The following is a 15,882-nucleotide window of genomic DNA, read 5'->3' as shown; positions in this document are numbered from 1 at the left end:
AAATTATATTTTCAAGATGATATACCACTATTAAAATGTTAAACTTTTGGACAGGTGAGGTGGCTCACACCTATAATCCCAACACTTTGGGAGGCTGAGGCGGGCGGATCACAAGGTCAGGAGTTCAAGACCAGCCTGGCCAACACAGTGAAACCCCATCTCTACTAAAAATACAAAAAATTAGCCAGGCATGATGGCGGGCACCTGTAATCCCAGCTACTCAGGAGACTGAGGCAGGAAAATCACTTGAATCTGAGAGGCAGAGATTGCAGTGAGCAGAGATTGGGCGACAGTATGACACTCTGTCTTTAAAAAAGTTAAGCTTTTGCTGGGCACAGTGGCTCACATTTGTAATCCCATCACTTTGGGGGGTCAAGGTGGGCAGACTGCTTGAGCTCTGGAGTTTGAGACCAGTCTGGGCAACATGGCAAAACCCCATCTCTACAAAAAATAGCTGGGCATGGTAGAACACACCTTAGTCCCAGTTACTCAGGAGGTTGAAGGAGGAGGATCACCTGAGCCCAGGAAGTCCAGGCTATGGTGAGCTGTGATTGTGCCACTGCACTCCAGCCTAGGCAACAAAGTGAGAACCCACTTAAAAACAACAACAACAAAAAAAACACAAAGCATTGTCATGAAGGAAGTATTTGTGCTTGGAAAAAAAAAAGTCTTCTGAATAAAGAAAAAGAATAAGAAAGCAAGTTGCTTAAAGGAATGGGTAACAAGTCACTATGAATGGGTAAGGGTTTCAAGGGTTACGAGCTTTCACTATCCACCATTTGAGGTAACAAAATACCAAGAGGTGCCAAATAGAACTGAATCAGAGAACAACAACAAAAACAAATCAGAAAAGTAATTTTCAGAATAACTACTTAAAAACATTATCTAGAAAAACCAGCTACCGCCTTATCAAATTCCAATTTCTCCTCCTCTGTCATTGATTTCCTAATGCAAATTGGCTTTAAATTCAATTAAAGCAATGTGATTTACCTTTAGCTATCATTATTAACTAAAATTAGTGAGATTTAAGCATGAATTTTACTTATATCATCTACTTTTATGATACCACAGATGTGACATCATAAAAACATAATCAATTAGATCAGAAGAAATGAATGACACAGCATTCCAGATGACCACAAAAATGAGTACGAATGTTTAAAACCAAGCATCATGTTTATAGCCAATTCGTTTTTATCAAAGGTGCCAAGAACATACATGGGGAAAAGACAGTCTCTTCAAAAAATGGTGCTGGGAAATCTAGACCAGTACCATATGAAAAAATCAAATCAAAATGAATTAAAAACTTAAAATTTAATACCCGAAACTATGAAACTACTTGAAAAACAGTGTGGAAATGCTTCAAGACACTGGTCTGGGCAAAGATTTTTGTGGTAAGACCTCAAAAGCATAGGCAACAAAAGAAAAAATTGACAAACGGGATTATATCAAGCTAAAAACTTCTGCACAGTGAAGGAAGCAACAGAGTGAAGAGATAATCTACAGAATGAGAGAAAATATCTGCAAAACCATTCATCTGATAGTGGATTCACAACCAGAATATAGAAGAAACTCAACTCAATAGCAAAAAAAAAAAAAAAAAAGAAACAATCCTACTATAAATGGGAAAAATATCTGAATGGACATTTCTTAAAAGACACACAGGCCGGGCATGGTGGCTCATGCCTGTAATCCCAGCACTTTGGGAGGCTGAGGCAGGTGGATCACACGGTCAGGAGTTTGAGACCAACCTGAGCAACATGGTGAGACCTCATCTCTACTAAAAATACAAAAGTTAGCCAGGCGTGGTGGCACATGCCTGTAATTTCAGATACTCAGGAGGCTGAAGAAGGAGAATCGCTTGAAACCAGGAGGCAGAGGTTGCAGTGAGTGGAGATCACACCACTGCACTCCAGCCTGGGCAACAGACTGAGACTCCATCTCAAAAAAAATAAAAAAATAAAAAAATAAAAAAGCCAACAGGTATATATAAAAAAATGCTCACAAGCACTAATATCAGGTAAATGCAAGTCGAAACCACAGTGTGATACCATTTAATCTCAGTTAAAATGACTTTTATTAGAAAGATTTTTAAAAAATGGATGCTGAGGCGGGCACGGTGTTTCACGCCTATAATACCAGCAATTCGGGAGGCTGAGATGGGCAGATCACTTGAGGTCAGGAGTTTGAGACCAGCCTGGCCAACCTGGTGAAACCCCATTTCTACTAAAAATACAAAAATTAGCTGTGCATCGTGGTCTGTGCTTGTAATCCCAGCAACCTAGGGGGCTGAGGCATGAGAATAGCTTGAACCTTGGAGGTGGAGTTTGTAGTGAGCCCAGATCGAGCCACTGCACTCCAGCCTGGACAACAGAGAGAGACTCTGTCTCAAAAAAACAAAGGAAAAAAAAAAGGATGCTGATGAGGATGCAGAAAAGGGGGAACACTTGTACAGTGTTAGTGGTAATGTAAATTAGCACAACCATTAATTTACATACTGGAAAAAGTATGGATGTTCTTCAAAAAACTACAAATAGAACTACTGTTATTTAGATGAGTTTCTTCTATATTCTGGTTGTTAATCCCCTGCGAGATGAATAGTTTCGCAAATTTGGGTACAGATCCAAAAGAAGGGAAATCAGTATACCTAAGAAACACCTGCAGTCTCAAGCTTATTCACAGTAGTCAAGATATGGAATCAACCTAAGTGTCCATCAACAAATGAATAAAGAAAAGGTGGCATATATACACAATGGAATATTAATCAGTCATTAAAAAGAATGAAATCTTGTCATTTGCAACGACAGGGATGGAACTGGAGGTCATTACGTTAAGTGAAATAAGCCAGGTACATGAAGACAATACCATGTTGTCACTTATGTGGAAGCTAAAAATGCGGACCTGATGGAAGTAGAGAGTGGATTGGTGATTACCACAGACTGGGAAGTGTAGCAGGAAGAGGAGGATGAAGAAGAGAAATTGGTTAATGGGTACAAAAACCCCAGAAGGAATAACATCTAGTGCCTGATAGTACAGTCGGGTGGCCGTAGTTAACAGGAATTTATTGTGTAGTTCAAAATATCTACAAGAAAAATTGGAATGTTCCCAACATAAAGAAAAAATAAATGTTTGAGATGACAAATATCCTAATTGCCCTGATTTGGTCGTTACACATTGTATGCATGTATCAAAGTATCATCTCTACACCCCAAATATCTGCAACTGCTATGTATCAATTTAACAAATGGGGGGGAAAAAACCCAAACCAAACTGAAAGTGAAACAATTAAAATACTCCAAAGGGAAAAGAGCTATCCCTCAGAATCCTCGAGAAACCATCGAGAGGTGGTCGACTGACATCGAGATGGATATGCGATAAATAACCACATGGACATTTCGACGTGCCACAGTCACACCTCCGAAGCAAGCTATGTCCCTGCGTCATTTCAGTTCCTCAGGGTACGACAGAGCAGGCCGCCAGGATAAAGCTCAAGCAGGATAAGCCCTAAGCCCCGACCCGCCCGCTTGACCCTCTACTACTGGGCCGGAGAAGCGCGCAGAGGCGAGAAAGGACTTCTCCAGCCAAGTTCACCCTCTCCGTCATTCGCGCGGCCTTTTACTCAACCTCTAGTTCATGTTTCCGAGGCGCAGCTCAAGACAAACCTGTGGACCCCCCACCCTTCCCCAGCACAGCCCTGGGGCACGAGCTGGAGCAGCTCTTCGGACTTCTTCTCCCACCCCGGGCTCGCTCGGTCTGGAGGATCAACAGCGCCCGACCACCCCAAAGAGTTCCCATTTTGCTTGGGACTGAGGGCACAAGGAAATAGACCCACGCGGCAGGTACTGAAGCACAGGGCTAATGCGAAGTGACCCCATGTCAGGAGTGGGAGTGCCGCTTCCTCCTCCTCCACGGCGACCGAGGGGTAAACAAAAAGAAATGAAGGGCCGGCGTTCCTGCAGCCACACTCACCAGCACAGCCAAACGCGATTCTGTTTGCGGAAACGACGGCCCGCGCCACGCGTGTCTTGTTACGTCACTTCCGGGAGTGCGAGCGTCACGTGGCGCCTCTCTGGCTAGAGTGCCGCGGCGCACGTTCTCCGCGCTGGAACTACGAGTCCCGACGTGCCGCGCGCGGCATGCAGAAGCTGCGCTGAGCGGGCGTGGGCGGTCGCGAGCACATTGCTAGTGGGCGCGGTGGCGGGGCCGGGGGCGGTAGGGGGCGAGAGTCCGCCTGAGCCCCGCGGGTTCCGGCGCCCGGACCCACGCTCGGCCGGGTTGCTCTGGTGAGTGACACCATCGTTGCATCCAAGGAGCTGTCCTCTAGCGTGCGCGGCGGGAAGCGGCGGCGGCGGCCTCAACGTCCTAAGAGGTAGCATGGGCCCCAGACCTCTGCGGGACAGCGGGAGGGGTCTAGAGGGCACCTTCAACCTTGGGCGTGTGTCGGAGAGCTGACTCGCGGCGCTAACCTGGCAATTGCTCCGCGTGCGCCGCTCCTCGAGCTGTGGCGGTGTCCGCCCGCCAGACTGGGGTGGTCCTCAATGCGGACCCCATCGCCCCCGGCGGCCTAGAGAGGTCATTCCTGCCCTTCCGAGCCTGTGTCCTGGCTAATCTTGCTTTGGGGACTGTTTTTCAGCCTCCTCCGCTGTAACCCTTCACCGTTTTCTCTTCCTTTCCTCTGAAGCCAGTTGCAGAGGGGCCTGAAGTGCCCGCGGTCGGAGTGGTTTTAAAAATTAGTCATTTCTTACTTACGAGGGACTGGTACATCGGTCCTTACCGCCGTATTTGGGCAGCCACAAGAGACCATTCCTATCTGTTAGATTCTGAGAAAAGGGGCAACCTATACCTGTTTTTGAAAAATACATAACGGTGCATTAACTCTGCGTTGGCGGAACTTTGACATGGTGTGGTTTGGGGGAGACAACAGACTTTTTTTTGGCCATCACACCAGATTTCTACTGGGGAGTGAAAGTGCCTACTGTACTGAAACTTGAAAGCTTCATAGTTGAGGACTTTCAACCTGAGATTAGGGCCAAAACTACCTGTGGATAGATTATTGATGCGGGTACTTATTAACGTCGTGTCTCAACACGTCCCCACCCTAAGGGTGTAAAACTGTGATCAAATTTACAATCCGTCTTGAATTACTCTTTACTAAAATTGATCCGTTTAAAACAGCTTTGAAAAGGTGCTTTACCAGTCTGCCTTCTTGTAAGTAGACAAAGGTATATTAATGAATAGACCTGGCTTGGGGGAAGGCAGCATTTGCAGCATGTACTTTCCAATCTGGTCACTTGTAAATTGTGGGCATTAGCCCATGTGAGGTTGTTGACCCCTTACAAACTTTGAACCAAGAATGAGGCCCATTTTTCACAAATAAGGATGAGCCATCAATTTCAGATGACTGCTTGCATTTGTTATTATATGAAATGAGCTAGGTTGAGAGTTAATCTCATTTCATGAATATTGACAACTGCAAAGGAGTAGCTATCAGAGATCGAATCCATTATACGCATATTCAAGCATTAGAACCAGGCAATTACGTTCCCTGGTTCTGATGGTTAAGTTTCTTGAGATAATTGCTGTTGTAGTTTTACAGAAAATGAGTGTAATTTTGACTTTTAAAAACATGTTGTCATTAGATTAAAAGCCTCTTAATCTTAACTGTGTGTTTATGAAAACTCCATGTGATTGTACATGTGATATATAGATACTATATTTTTCAGTTTTTATACAACTTAACTAGAAGTCATGTAAATTCTGTTGAGAATAGTGGAAGGTTTCTTGAAAGCATTTAATGTAAGAAGTAAATGAGCCAGATAAAAATGATTTAAAAGTTACCATTGGTGTTATTTTTCCCCCATTATTACCTGAGTAATCTCTGGTTTTCTGGACATGAACATAATAATAACTAATACTTTAGTACCTTCTGTGTGTTCTGTGTGTGTGTCAAGCTTAGTACTTCATTCATTTGTACTCGTTTAATTCTTTCTTCCTTTTTTTTTTGAGATGGAGTGTCGCTCTTGTCGCCCAGGGTGGAGTGCAATGGTGTGGTCTCAGCTCACTGCAACATCCACCTCCTGTGCGTGTGTCAACCCTGGGGTTGAAGCAATTCTCCTTCCTCAGTCTCCTGAGTGTCTGGGATTACAGGTGCACACCACCATGCCTGGCTAATTTTTGTATTTTTAGTAGAGACCAGATTTCACCAGGTTGGTCAAGCTGGTCTCTAACTCCTGACCTCGTGATCTGCCTACCTCCCAAAGTGCTGGGATTACAGGCATGAGCCACTGCTCTGGGCTTACTTCTTATGAGTGTTTTGTTTTACAAATGAAGGTTAAGTAACTTGGCCAAGATGATGCAGATTGTAAGTAGTGGAATCAGGATTTGGATTCAGGCAGTCTGGCTGATTGGCCAGACTCTGCTAATAATGAAACAGTGCCAGCTAGAAGGTCATACTCAGAACTGGAAATTGTCTAGCAAATCCTAGATTTTCAGAAAGTGTTTTGATACTTCTTAATGCTTGGGTTACTATGTCCAGAGATAAAATAGTTAGATAAGGATGTTATCTTGCTGGAATGTGAGCTCCACCAACACAAGGAAAGGACATGCATGATTTATTTCAACCCATTTGTAAGAAGTGAGAGCACATCTCTTAGAGATATAATTTTAAAGTGTGATTTCTGTTGTAGAGTTGAAGTTAATACTTTTGAAACATAAAGATTGTTTTGAAAATGTAGATACAATGTTGTAGTTTCCTAAGATAATGTAATGTGAAGGCAGGCAAGAGAGGTGGTTCATGGAAACTTTGTTTCTCTAAATAGTTTTGGAGGAAGGACTTCCTCTGTTCCACTCAGGAGAGTATTCCTACTGAAATTTCATTGTCTTTCTGGAGCAAATAAAATATTCTTGTTTAAAGGGTTGTTCTTTTAGTTGAAAATAAGATTTTGTTGAGAAATCCAGAAGTGTGCTGTGTGTGATGATTAGTTTTATTATGTCAGTTTACCTAGTTATTTAATCAAATACTAATCTGCGTGATGCTGTGATGATACTCTGAAGATGTGTTTAACATCTGTAATCAGTTGACCTGAACTAAAAAATATTACCCTAAATAATGTGGATGGGCCTCATTCAATCAATTGAAGGCTGAAAGAGCCAAAACTGAGGTGTCCTGAAGAAGACAGTATTTTCCTCAAGGCTACAGCATCAATTCCTGCCTGAGTTTACTGTCTGTATATCTACCCTACACATTTTGAAGTTGCTAGCTTCCACAATTGTGTGAGCCAGTTCCTTAAAATACCGATATCTCAATATCTGTCTATATGTAAATGTAGATATTTATGTTTTTATCTACATCTATATTTTTTTCCTATCAGTTCTGTATATCTGGAGAGCCCTGACTGATTCAAATTTGGGTGCTGAGAGTGGTTCTAGAGAGCAGAATCTTAAGGATGAGTTTTCTGAATTGATTATAGTGTTTCTGGAATTGGTTTTCTAACCTGATCAGATTTAAAGGCAATAATGAGTATTCCCAGTTGAAAAGAGGACTCTGATAGTCCATGGTGTGATATGGTAATAGAGATATGCAAAAGATCACTATTGGATACTCCCACTCATGCTTATAGACAACAACAAGATTCAGAACAATCAGATATTTGGTACCTTAGAACATTTAAATCAAATTAATGAGTATACTCTTGGCTGGTTGCTCTTAATTGTGCTGGATGAAGTGAGAAAAGAAAAGGATGATCCCAGCTACTGGGGAGACTGAGGCAGGAGAATCACTTGAACCCAGGAGGTGGAGGTTGCAGTGAGCTGAGATCACACCACTGCACTCACTCCAACCTGGATGATAGAGTGAAACTGACTCAAAAAACAAAGAAAAGAAGGGTGGGCTTAAGGCTTCAAATTCCCAACTGAAGCTCCAAAAAAGTGACCTGAAAGTTTCTGTGTCTGCCCTAAAACCCATTATCTCCTGTAGTTGCAGAGCTGAGGTTGGTGAAAACCAAACCCAAAGTCTCATCCTGTAGGTGGCTGAATTACAATGCAAACTGAATTTCCTTCCTCACCTTGGTCTGCTGTTAAAATGAGGGCATTGACTGGGAAAGAATGGGATCCTCAGATTTGGAATAGGGCCATACGGGAACATCCTGATGAAGCTGGGGATGTTGAACTCCTAAATTTTATTCACTCTTTTTTGCCAGTAGAAGCAATTCTTTCACCTTTGAGGAGGTTAACCCTGCTTTGCCTGGTGAACCTGTAATGGCCTCCCTTGAGGTAGCTACCTTGCAAGACATTGCTGGTTCTCCTCAGGTGTCCATGAAGAGCTCTGGGGCTGCTCTTCTCTGCAGATCGGAGATTGCAGTGTGAGCTGCTGCCACTGACTGGGGTCCTTAACTGCAGCAGGGATGGTTGGATCCCGGATGGCAGGGACCATGTGATCACCAAACACTAAGTGGGCATGTTGCCATCACGGGGTACAGTGGAGTCAAAGCAACAGTCTGAACAGTCTGACTCGAGAGTCCAACGGCATTGGGTAGGTAGTCATGGTGTCTGTAGAAGAGAATTCGATGGGCAGTCTACTGAATTCTGAATTGATCTGTATAAGCAGAAGAGTTCTAGGTCAAGTGAATGGAAGCCTTACTTGAATTACCAAAAGAAAGAGTTATGGTCCCTCAATCAAGTCCCAGATTTGAGTCATTTTACAGTTCTAGAACCCCTTGAATGAGAGGAGGCTGGATCCTTTTGAGGAAAGACCCCATTGTGCTGCCAAGAATTTATACTGTTAGTTTTTTTCCCCAACTTTTCCCAAAAGGACCTATGGTTTATCAGGGTAAGTGTGCATTGGAGAAAAAGAAATAATCAGACTTCTCATGGATTACTGAACACTTAACTCTGAACTGACACTGATTCCAGGACACTCAAAGTGTTATTTGGCCCACTATTCAGAGTAGGGGCTTGTTGAGGTTAGGTGGTCAATGGAAGTTTAACCCAGGTCCTCCTCACAATGGGTCCCCATATTCATCTTGTGGTTACTTCCCCAGTTCCAGGATGAATAACTAGTATAGACATACTCAACAACTGGCAGAAACCCCACACTGGTTCCCTGACCTGTGGAGTGAGGGCTGCTGTGGTAGGAAAGGCCAAGTAGAAGCCACTAGAGCTGCCTCTTCCTGGAATAATAGTAAGCCAAAATCAATACCGCATTTCCGGAGGAATTGCAGAGATTAGTGTACTTAAGGATGCAGGGGTGGTGATTCTTGACATATTCCCATTCAACTCTCCCATTTGGCCTGTGCAGAAAACAGATTGATCTTGGAACAAGACAGTGGATTATCATAAACTTAACTAAGTGTGACTAATTGCAGCTGTTGTTCCAGATGTCATTTCATTGCTTGAGAACCTATTCCCAGTAGCTGGCATGCAGTTATTGATCTGCTAAATGTTTTTCTTAGTAAGTATCTATTAGTAAAGATCACCAAAAGCACTTTTCTTTTCTTTCCTTTTTTTTTTTTTTTTTTTTGAAACAGAGTGTCACTCTGTTGCCTAGGCTGGAGTGCAGTGGCGTGATCTTACTGCAACCTCTGCCTCCCGGGTTCAAGCAATTCTCCTGCCTCAGCCTCCTGAGTAGCTGGGATTACAGGCGTACACCACCACACCCAGCTAATTTTTGTATTTTTAGTAGAGACGGGGTTTCACCATGTTGGTCAGGCTGGTCTTAAACCCTTAGCCTCATGATCTGCCAACCTCAGCCTCCCAAAGTGCTGGGATTACAGGCATGAGCCACCGCGCCTGCTCAGGCAGTTTTCTTTCAACTAACAAAGCCAGAAATACACCTTCACTGTCCTACCTTGGGGATATCAACTCTCTAACTCTATGTTGTAATTTAGATCACAGGGATCTTGTTATGAGTTGAATTATGTCTTCTAGAAATTCATATATTGGAATCCTAGCCCTCAGTACCTCAGGATATGACCTTATTTGGGAATAGCGTAGTTACAAATGTAATTAGGTAAGATGAGGTCATACTGGAGTAGGCTGGGCCCCTAATCCAGCACGACTGGTGTTCTTAAAAAAGGAGAAATTTGAACACAGATATTCACACAGGGAGAATGCCATGTGAAATTGAAGTAGAGGAACACCAAGAAATGTCACACATTTCCAGCAAACCATCAGGAGCAACCGGGGAGGCATGAAATTCTTCCTCACTGCCCCTGAAGGAACCGACCTTGCTGACACCTTGATCTTGGACTTCTAATCCCAGAGCTGGAGACAGTACGTTTCTGTTGTGTAAGCTCTTCAGTTTGTGGTTCTCTATTACAGCAGCTGCAGCAAACAAATAGAGACCCTGATCGCCCTTCCCTTCCACAGGACATCATACTGGCCCATCACATTGATGACATTATGCTGATTGGACCTGGTGGGCAAGAAGAAACAACTACTCTAGACTTACTGGTAAGACATTTGCGTGTCAGAGAGTGGGAAATAATTCCAACAAATATTCAGGGCCTTCCACCTCAGTAAAATGTCTAGGGGTCCACTGGTTTGGTGTAGGGCATGTTACCACCTACAACAAAAAGAGAGAAGTAAGATCTAGTGGTCCTCTTTGGATTTTGAAAGTGACAAATTACTCATTTGGGTGTGCTGTTGCAGGTTGTTTACTGAGTGACTTGAAATGCTGCTAGTTTTGAGTGGATCCCAGAACAAAAGGCAACTCTGCAACAGGCCCAGGCTGTTGTGCAAACTGCTCTGCCACTCAGGCCATATGACCCAGCAGAGCTTATGGTGCTTGAAATGTCAGAGGCAGATTGAAATGCTGTATGAAACCTTTGGCAGACCCTATAGGAGAAAATTACAATGTAGATCCTTAGGATTTTGGAGCAAAGCCTTTCCATCCTTTGCAGGTAACCGCTCTTGTATTAAGAAACAGCTTTTGGGCTTGCTACTGGGCTTAGTAGAAACTGTATGCTTAACCATGGGCCACCAAGTCATGCAACTGACTAAAAAAATGAGTATTTCAGCAGTTAAGAGCACAAGCTGATGGCATGTGTTCAAATCCTGGTTATATTATATTTGCTAACTGTGTCATCCTTGAGTAAGTGACCAAACTTTGTGTTTTAATTTTCTCACAGAGTTATTTTGTAGAGTAAATGAGATGATACAATGCTTAGCACAGAACCTGCTCATTTTTAGCTTCTCTTAATACAACTGAAACTGCTATTGCAGTATCATGTGAAGTCATTAGTCCATGTCTTTAAGTGTGGTTGTAGAATTTTTTTGTCTTGGTACAGCAGAAAAAATAGAGTGATTTTTTTGAATTCGTGTAAACCAGAGCAGAAGTTTGAAATAGTGAACAGTCTTGTAGGCATTATGTGCTTTCAAGTTCTGAGTTTATTACTTCTGAGAATTAACCATGGTAGCAGTGGTCTACGACTTCTATGGGTGAAAGGGTAGCTGGGCTTTAAGCATGTGCAGCAGTGGACAAAGAATGGAGGTGAGGGAAGAAGCATCAGACATTAGGAAGGGGTCCTCCCGGAGAAAGGGGAAGTGAGTGGTTCAGATTTTGTGATGCCAATGGTAAGATGAGTCCTATTGGAAAGTCTCATTGATAACCAAAAATCATTTTTAAGGCAGACTTAAAAATTAGGGCTTCCCCATTTTTACCTACTTCTTCTACATTGCCTTTGTAACTTATTGGACTTGATTAATTGAATTAAACATAGTATTTTATTTGGAGTCCTTGATTTTTTAACCTAAGCATGGATTATAGTAACTCTTCCTTGCTCTTCGAAATACTGAAATTCTTGTTATAGTTTGAGCTGCTAAGTAGGCTGCATTGTAATTTGAGTCATTTGTTAAAATTAGAAGAATTAGATAAACAGTGATGGGCTTGCAATGTAGTGTTTGCCAAATGAATGTCATCTATAATGTTAAGAAAAATTTTATTTGTATGGCACACCATGTAAAATAAAGCAGACCTATTTCAAGTTCTAAATGCAAGTTTTTATTTTATTTTTCTTGCCATATTCATCACTGTAAATACAAGATTTTAAAAAGACATATTTTAAAATTGAACCCAGAATACAAGTGCTCTTTATTACAACATGGCTTCTGGTACTCTGATGATCAAATCACATTTTCTGAAATATATTTGATACGGTAAACACTGACAAAACTAGTTAACCCCACAGAGAAGGTTACGAGTATTTTTCACCAAAGCCAAGGTGAAACAGATGCTATTGCAATTTACTTGGTGTGAAATATATGTATAATTTCTCATATGTCCTTTTTTGGTTTAACAAACATAGGCATTATTTTCTTTATCAAGTAAATTCCTATTGCTGAGCATGTTTTAGTTAGTAACAATAAATTTGTGTTAAACCTGATTTTTCAATGTAGGAGATAGAAATGAAATTTGTAGTTTGGCTCTCAATCGTTTATTTTCAGGGAAAAGACAATTTATACACCTGAGCAATTTGTGGAGATGTGGGAAATCCATTAGACTAGCAGTTCTTTTCTCTCTCTCTCTCTCTCTCTCTCTCTCTCTCTCTCTCTCTCTCTCTCTCTCTCTCTCTGTCTCACTCTCTCGTCTCTTTTTTTCCCCCCAGTAATCCAGGAACAAGTTATGAACTATTACATGTCCTTGCATTCCTTATCTGTAAACATAAAGGATGGTACTAAGGGGCCTCTCAGTTTTCTTCCAAGTCTTAACATTCTGTAGTTCTAATGCAGACAACTATGACTAAACCTAAGGTTGCCCCTTTTATACAGTTGTACTCAGGGTCTGTATGACCTACTATTTTTGTAGTCCCTGTAACAAAGACTATGAGAAGATGAAAATAATCCTGACTCATGCAATGGTTGGGAAGATTTCCAAAGGAGAGTAGGCTTGTGTTTTCCATTGCTGTGTAACAGATTACCCCCAAATTTAGCAGCTTAACACAGGTTTATTATCTCAGTTTTTCTGGGTCAGGAATATGGGCACATCTTAGCTGGTTTGCTGCTTAGCATCTCAAAGTATCAGTCAGGCTACATTCTCATCTGGAGGTTCAACTATGGAAGAATCTGTTTGCAAACTCATTCAGGTTGTAGGCAGAGTTCATCTTTTGGCCTACATGAGTGAGGGTGCCATCTTCTTCCTGTTGACTAGTGGCCTCTCTCAGAAACTAGAGGCTGTTCCGTGTATGCGGCCCTGTCCATAGGCAGTTCATCATATGGCACTTTGTTTCCTCGAGGTCAGCAGGAGGGAGACTCTTTCTCCAGTCTGCTGAGATGGAGTCCTTTCTATCTTTTCTACCGTTTAGTGCTTAGAATTAAGTGGCAGGTTCCACCCACACTCAAGGGAAGAAGATTCTACAAGGATGTAGCTCACTAGGGTTCACCTTGGGATGTGTCCCAAAGACTATTTCTGTATTGACATTGTGGCATGCGTATACATTATTGTGCTTATTTAACAAAGACATCTATGACATTACTTTTTTTTCTCCCTCATATCAAAATTAAGATGCTTTCTGATTGCCTAGATTTCAACTAAATGCAAGTTTAATTTTTATTTGCTTTGGGATTTTTGGTTTCTACAGTAGAAGAAAATCTCCATTGAAACCTCCTTCTGCTCTTTTGAGCACCCAGAATGGAGGAAGAGTGCTGATCTGACAAGCCAGGCTCCAGGACAGTATTAGTCATGTGTGGCTTAACAATGAGGATGCATTCTGAGAAATGCATCATTAGGCAGTGTTGTCATTGTGTGAACATCACAGAGTATATTTACACAAACCTAGTTAGTAGAGCCTCCTACACACCTAGGCTATATGGTATAGCCTGTTGTCCCAGGCTACAAACGTATATGGCATGTAATTGTACTGAATGGTGTAGCAGTTGTAGCACAGTGGTAAGTACTTGTGTATCTAAACATAGAAAAGGTATAGAAAAATAGGGTTTTATAATCTTATGGTACTATCACCATATATGCGGTGTGTCATTGATGGAAATGTCATTATGGAGCACATGACTGTATATGGTTTTGTTTTCCAGTGACTGGAGTCTTAGAAGTATACATAAGCCTTTCATTTGAATAAACCTTCCTTTAGTTCCTTTTCTTTTGGTTCTGATGAGTGGTTTTCTTCCCAATGGAGTGATATGGTGGGATTCTAATTGGGTGTTGGGTTGGGAATGAAAAGTGGAGTAAGGGCTGGAAAGATCTCATTATTATCTGGCTTAGTTTACTACAGTTGTGCATTGACACAGACACATTGTATGTGATTGAGAAATATTAGTTCTTATAAGAAGAAGGCATTGGACCTTTGAAAAGAGATAAGGTGTGCAATAAGAGAGTTGGAAGTAAATGGAGTAGGGAAGTTAGTAGGTATGAGTTTAAGTTGAGATCAGTCAGCATGGTTTATTTTCTTATCCAGCTTACACACAGGTGTCAGATTGGATTTGACACAATTAGGGTTCAGCCAAACTAATGTGATAAAGACAGAGCAGCCCAGATTTGGGGGTATATGCAGAGAGTAATTATGAATAATAGACTTACTTTTGTTTCCTGTCTTGAAGCCCTATCCCCAGTGTGAGGGTATTAGGATGTGGAGCCTTTGGAGGGTAATTAGGTGATATGGTTAGGCTTTGTGTCCCCACCCAAATCTCATCTTGAATTATAATCCCCGTAATCCCCATGTGTCAAGGGAGAGACCAGGTGGAGGTAATTGAATTATGGGGGCAGTTTCTCCTGTGCTGATCTCGTGGTAGTGAGTTCTCATGAGCTCTGATGTTTTATAAGGAGCTCTTTCCTCTTTCACTCAGCACTTCCTGCTGCCTTGTGAAGAAGGTGCCTTGCTTTCCCTTTGCCTTCTGCCATGATTGAAGTTTCCTGAGGCCTCCCCTAGCCGTGCTGAACTGTGAGTCAATTAGACTCTTAAATCAGCTTTGTCCTGACACAGACTGGCTCCCTGTGTTAGTTCATTCTCACACTGCTATAAAAGTACTACCTGAGACAGGGTAATTTATAAACAAAAGGGATTTAATGAGTCACAGTTTGGCATGGCTAGGGAGACCTCAGGAAACTTATAATCATGGTAGAAGGCAAAGGGGAAGCAGGCACCTCCTTCACAAGGCAGCAGGAGGTTGGGAGAGGGCACAGGGGAAACTGCCATTTTTAAAACCATCAGATCTTGTTGAGAACTCCCTGTCACAAGATCAGCAAGAGGGAAACCGCCCCCCTGATCCAGTTGCTCCCACCAGATCCCTTGCTCAACATGTGGGGATTACAATTTGCAATGAGATTTGAGTGGGGACACAGAGCCAAATCATGTCATTTCGTTCAAGGTTACAGAGTGGCTGCTAGAACCCCCAGAATCCGTATGTTATGTTCCTTTCTCACCCTCAGTTTAAGAGAGAGAATTAGGTCCCCAAACCATGAAATATAAGTTCTCCTCAAAATTTTTAGACTCCCCTGAGTCACATGCCCACCCCTGGACCAACAGTCAGCCAGCCACACAATGCTATGAGCCCTATCCTTTTATCAGGATCCATCATTGAAGCTGAGGGGTGGGTAGACAGCTACCTGAGCAGAACAGGGCCTCTGATGAGGGAACAGGGGAGTGGATGCTTAGTAGGCAGCCAACACTTTCTCTTACCTTGTCTAGCCAGTAATATAGTTAACTGTTTTATAGAAAATCTTACAGTGTAAGTCTTTCGGTGTACTACGAAGCCATGTCCAATACAGTAGCCATCAGCCACTTGTTACTATTGTAACTTAATTAAAATAAAGTTGAAAAATTAGTACTCGTGCTCACTTCGGCAGCACAAATACTAAAATTGGAACTAAAAATTAGTGCTTAAGTCACACTGGTATTTTCGAGTATTGTGTAGGCACCTGTGTGTGGTGGCTAC

At 42.2% G+C, this 15,882-nt stretch overlaps 2 protein-coding genes across 8 annotated transcripts in view; one reads left to right on the top strand and one right to left on the bottom strand.

The window, feature by feature from the left end:
- RNMT (RNA guanine-7 methyltransferase) overlaps positions 1-4,026 on the bottom strand; it is a 39,610-nt gene extending 35,584 nt beyond the window's left edge. For 4 of the 5 annotated variants that reach the window (XR_010343653.1, XR_010343656.1, XM_012472523.2 and 1 more), the window contains exon 1: positions 3,970-4,026. The gene's annotated coding sequence lies outside the window, so the exon portion shown is untranslated. Of the gene's footprint in view, positions 1-3,832; positions 3,911-3,969 lie in introns of those variants that run through there. The other variant, XR_010343655.1, reaches the window with a different exon arrangement.
- A 200-nt stretch (positions 4,027-4,226) lies between these two features.
- FAM210A (family with sequence similarity 210 member A) overlaps positions 4,227-15,882 on the top strand; it is a 52,846-nt gene continuing 41,190 nt past the window's right edge. The window contains exons 1-2 of one of the 3 annotated variants that reach the window (XM_064379461.1): positions 4,227-4,369; positions 10,318-10,449. The gene's annotated coding sequence lies outside the window, so the exon portion shown is untranslated. The remainder of the gene's footprint in view (positions 4,370-10,317; positions 10,450-15,882) is intronic. The other 2 variants (XM_064379462.1, XM_064379463.1) reach the window with 2 other exon arrangements.

The sequence above is a fragment of the Aotus nancymaae genome, unplaced genomic scaffold (genome assembly GCF_030222135.1).
Source record: "Aotus nancymaae isolate 86718 unplaced genomic scaffold, 86718_ANA_hifiasm-v0.15.2.pri h1tg000020l, whole genome shotgun sequence".
Lineage (NCBI taxonomy): Eukaryota > Metazoa > Chordata > Mammalia > Primates > Aotidae > Aotus > Aotus nancymaae.
The sequence above is the reverse complement of the archived record's forward strand: the minus strand, read 5'-3'. Positions and strand labels throughout refer to the sequence as shown.